The 5,000-nt window shown below is 49.3% G+C and overlaps 1 non-coding gene and 1 pseudogene across 1 annotated transcript; both read right to left on the minus strand.

Moving 5' to 3' along the window:
- LOC143307503 (large subunit ribosomal RNA) overlaps positions 1-2,571 on the minus strand; it is a 4,530-nt pseudogene extending 1,959 nt beyond the window's left edge.
- Positions 2,572-4,303: 1,732 nt separating this feature from the next.
- On the minus strand, positions 4,304-4,458 carry LOC143307511 (5.8S ribosomal RNA). Its single transcript, XR_013064634.1, has one exon. It is a non-coding gene; the product is annotated as a 5.8S ribosomal RNA (ribosomal RNA).
- Positions 4,459-5,000: the final 542 nt, after the last annotated feature.

The raw sequence follows: 5,000 nt of genomic DNA on the forward strand, positions 1-5,000 counted from the left end.
GAAGCCTCGCAGCAAGGAAGATCCGCGGGAGGCCAAGGCACGGGACCGAGCTCGGATCCCGGGACGCGACCGAAGTCGCCAACCGTTCACCTCGCCCAGGCCCGGCACGTCAGCCAGACCCGCTTCCCGACCAAGCCCGACACGCCCCGCTCCTCAGAGCCAATCCTTATTCCGAAGTTACGGATCCAATTTGCCGACTTCCCTTACCTACATTAATCTATCGACTAGAGGCTCTTCACCTTGGAGACCTGCTGCGGATATGGGTACGAACCGGCGCGACACCTCCACGTGGCCCTCTCCTGGATTTTCAAGGTCCGAGGGGAAGATCCAGACACCGCCGCAACTGCGGTGCTCTTCGCGTTCCAAACCCTATCTCCCTGCTAGAGGTTTCCAGGGAACTCGAACGCTTATACAGAAAAGAAAACTCTTCCCAGATCTCCCGACGGCGTCTCCAGGTCATTTTGGGTTACCCCGACGAACACTCTTACGAGGGCCCGAATGGTATGCGGTTCCGCTGCCGGGTTCCGGAATAGGAACCGGATTCCCTTTCGCCCAATGGGTGTGCATCTCTGCAACTACTTCTTATAAATTCGATTTAGCCATATTTAACAGTTTTGTTGTTGCTTTTTAACTGAGAGCTTTAGGACACCTCATTTACATAGGATTTCTCTTAGGGCTTAGGATCGACTGACTCGTGTGCAACGGCTGTTCACACGAAACCCTTCTCCACGTCAGTCCTCCAGGGCCTCGCTGGAGTATTTGCTACTACCACCAAGATCTGCACCGACGGCGGCTCCAGGCAGGCTCACGCCCAGACCCTTCTGCGCACACCGCCGCGACCCTCCTACTCGTCAGGGCTTCATGGAGGACCAAATTTTGTCCAGCCCCACTTGCCACTGACGGCGGAGTATAGGCGCGACGCTTCAGCGCCATCCATTTTCAGGGCTAGTTGCTTCGGCAGGTGAGTTGTTACACACTCCTTAGCGGATTCCGACTTCCATGGCCACCGTCCTGCTGTCTTAAGCAACCAACGCCTTTCATGGTATCCCATAAGCGTCGACTTAGGCGCCTTAACTCTGCGTTTGGTTCATCCCACAGCGCCAGTTCTGCTTACCAAAATTGGCCCACTTGGCACTCTGATCCAATAATAAAATCTCATGGCTTCATTTGATGCAAGCAAGCCAGAGATCTCACCCATTTAAAGTTTGAGAATAGGTTGAGGTCGTTTCGGCCCCAAGGCCTCTAATCATTCGCTTTACCAGATGAGACTCGCAATAACGTTCGAGCGAGTGCCAGCTATCCTGAGGGAAACTTCGGAGGGAACCAGCTACTAGATGGTTCGATTAGTCTTTCGCCCCTATACCCAGTTCCGACGATCGATTTGCACGTCAGAATCGCTACGGACCTCCATCAGGGTTTCCCCTGACTTCGTCCTGACCAGGCATAGTTCACCATCTTTCGGGTCCCAACGTGTACGCTCTAGGTGCGCCTCTTCTCGCAATGAGAACGAGACGCCCCGGGAGTGCGAGGCCTAATCGTAACGAGGCCCATCCTCCCTAGGTCGACGCAGAGGACGACATTCACTTTCATTTCGCCTTTAGGTTTATTTATATCCCAATGACTTGCGCACATGTTAGACTCCTTGGTCCGTGTTTCAAGACGGGTCCTGAGAGTACCCAAAGCAATAGCGTCGCCGACCGGTAATTCAAAGCTTGGCCAGTCCAAGGACTCCTCCTGCTAACAGCTGGCCAGACCCGGGGACGGCGCATAGTCCGTACATCCGGGTAATTATAACTGAACCTAGCTTGCGGCGGTCCTGACGCACACACATTCGAAAATGGATTGGTTGCGGCCTGATACCGTCTGAGTACCGTCGCGCAGTCGGCCAGGCAACCGAGGGTCTGTCACGAACACCGTTAAGGTGACGGACAGGCTCCGCCTCGGACCGTAGACCGACACGCAACGGGTCGCGACGTTCTACTAGGGGAGAAGTGCACGACTACCTCGCCGGAACATTCGCCGAAGGTGGTGTGCCCTCGCTAATGGAACCCGAAGGTCCATCCGGGGCATCGCGCACCAACGGGAGCCAGCGTTGTTGACGATGAATCTCCCCATTCGATCTTTTGGGTTTCTCAGGTTTACCCCTGAACGGTTTCACGTACTCTTGAACTCTCTCTTCAAAGTTCTTTTCAACTTTCCCTCACGGTACTTGTTCGCTATCGGTCTCGTGGTCGTATTTAGCCTTAGATGGAGTTTACCACCCACTTAGGGCTGCACTCTCAAGCAACCCGACTCTAAGGAGAGATCCTCCCGAAACGCGTACCGGTCACTACGGGCCTGGCACCCTCTATGGGTAAATGGCCCCATTCAAGATGGACTTGGACGCAATTCGATGTCTCGGGATAAACGGATCCTCCTGAACACTACATTTCCCAGCGGCGGTACCGCGGGATTCAGTGCTGGGCTCATTCCTGTTCGCTCGCCGCTACTAAGGAAATCCTAGTTAGTTTCTTTTCCTCCGCTTAATAATATGCTTAAATTCAGCGGGTAATCTCGCCTACTCTGAGGTCGTCAATTTCTTTGGTTTCATCGAAAGGTGAATAATGATGCTCGATGCAAAAAAAAAAAAAATAAACGAAAAGAAGCAAAAAAGCAAACACGTAGAGAAACTGTGCGTGAATCAACCTTTCGCATATTCAATTTTTCCTCCTCTCTCGTTTCAAAATGTTTGTATTTATCGTTCGATGAAACGAGCACAAGAGGGAAAAAAAAGTTGAGACACGACGTTCCCATAATTTTCGTGTTATTTCCTTTTTGCTTCAAACATTTTGCGGACTGCAGCTTCGTCGTATTGCTTTTATCAATTTTTAACAATTTCAAAGCGAAGACAACTCGCAAGACGATCCATTTCGTCTCGGTTCAATTTTAACGTCCGTCCGTATTATTTTTTGTTCCACAAGAGATTTCGAATAGGTTTCTTTATTTATCATCCCTTCTTTTCGAGCGCCACGGAAGCAAGAGGAAAAGCAAGAGCGAGAGAACATTTCGCGTATACTTCATTTAACAATTTTAACCAACACGCGATGTACTCCACACACCTCTTAGATTTAACAACTGCTTTTCTCTTCTTCTCCCCTTAGCGCAAGGGTAAACCCCATTTGTCTCTTCTTTGGAACGCAACAAAACTTTCGAGGACTGGACGACCGAGCGATGGTCGCGCGGTCTTCGCTTATCTTTAACAAACGAAGTAGTCCGTATGTATTCTAAATGTTGAAGCCTCCTAGAGCTTTAAGCCATGCGAGACATTGAAATGCTGTTTTAACGGGAGCATGCATAATTGCTGCAAACATACTTTTATCACAAGTTCTAGCCACGCCACGGAGGCTTCGAAGTTCCTTCACCATTCGCTTTCCTCTCTTTTGTTACACAGTTTCAGACTACGATCAGGGGTACCGAAACGCTGTATTGATTGTAAACAACCATTTTTATCTTGGAGCGGAGCGTTCCTTTACTCGTTAGATTTGTCTTGTCGCGTGTGTATTCGCTTTTTCGACGCTTTTTAACCATTTAACTTGTTTAGCGAAGCTAAACGCACAGACAGACAAAAAAAAAGGAACAGCATCGCGCGTCAAACAGCGACGACCCATCTGAAGCGATCTTTCATTTATACACCGTTTGTAAACAGAGAGATGTATAAAGCGCGGGGAATCATTCGAAACCCTGGGGCTATTCGAGCTTGCATTTCAGCAAATTATCATCTCAAACATTTCACTCGTTTGCTTTTTCTAAATTTATAGGAGAGCTTCTTTCGTTTATTTTTGACACACCTTTCGTAAATATCGTTTCTGGCAACGTCGGGAGCGTGGATTTCTACAAGTGAACAATCGCGCCGATCCGATAACTTCCAGCAGGATGGAGAATCTTTATAGATTATCTTCCGAGAACTCGGTGCTTTCACGGGCGGTCGTTTATAAATTTTAACGAACGACTCGCGCGCCGTGACGCACTTGCGCTAGTTCGAAGAGATATTTCGAAATTTGTTTCTCTCCTTTAACGGCCTGCATTTAGTGTATCGGTTGCGATTTTCGTCACATCGTTTCCACGACAAACGCCGACGAACTGCCCAACTATCGCTCGTACGTTGCGACTCTTTCTTTGTTTATCGTTCATTCATTCTTTCAATTTCGTTCGATAATCCCGCTCCGAAACGTTCTACTTTCGTTGAACGACGGCGAGATGTTTAGAAAGAAATGAATTACTCTTTTTTCGAGAAGCAAACGCAAGCAGTCTTTTGTTAAGAAAACGACCCTCAGCCAGGCGTGGTCCAGGAATTGTATCCGTGGACCGCAATGTGCGTTCGAAATGTCGATGTTCATGTGTCCTGCAGTTCACACGTTGACGCGCAATTAGCTGCGTTCTTCATCGACCCACGAGCCAAGTGATCCACCGTTCAGGGTAATCGTAAAATTTTGTATTTCAAACTCTTTAGATCTTTAGAGTGTTATTTTCATTATTAACACGCATCACATTCGATACCCACATCACTCTCCCACCCGGCGCGTGCGGGAGAGCGAATTCGGGCGTCGCCAACGTATTTGTTTGTTTGTTCGATCGTTGACGACACGATCGCGTCCAAGGACGGAAACCGTCGGAGAAACGCCCAGTGGCACGCTCCTCTCGACGGTCGGGCGTAAAGTACATTTAAAAACCTTGAAAAGTACGAACGCACACAAGGAATGCGAGCGCGCGTCCTGTCGCTGAATCGTGGGTTGCGAGATTCGAACAGACACACGGCCGGCGACGATCGGTCTAACTAATGGACACATAGTTTTTCAAAGACTCGCTATCGTCGCTTCTCAGCCGGTCCGTAAACAACACACATCGATCAGGCGGACGCACGAATCTTACCACGGTGCGGGTTTCGTAGATTCCAGGTTACCCGCAAGTACCTCTCTCTCCCTCTCGAAAGAGGAATCTCGATCCGTCCTTTTTGGACAATG

Source organism: Osmia lignaria, unplaced genomic scaffold (genome assembly GCF_051020975.1).
Source record: "Osmia lignaria lignaria isolate PbOS001 unplaced genomic scaffold, iyOsmLign1 scaffold0057, whole genome shotgun sequence".
Lineage (NCBI taxonomy): Eukaryota > Metazoa > Arthropoda > Insecta > Hymenoptera > Megachilidae > Osmia > Osmia lignaria.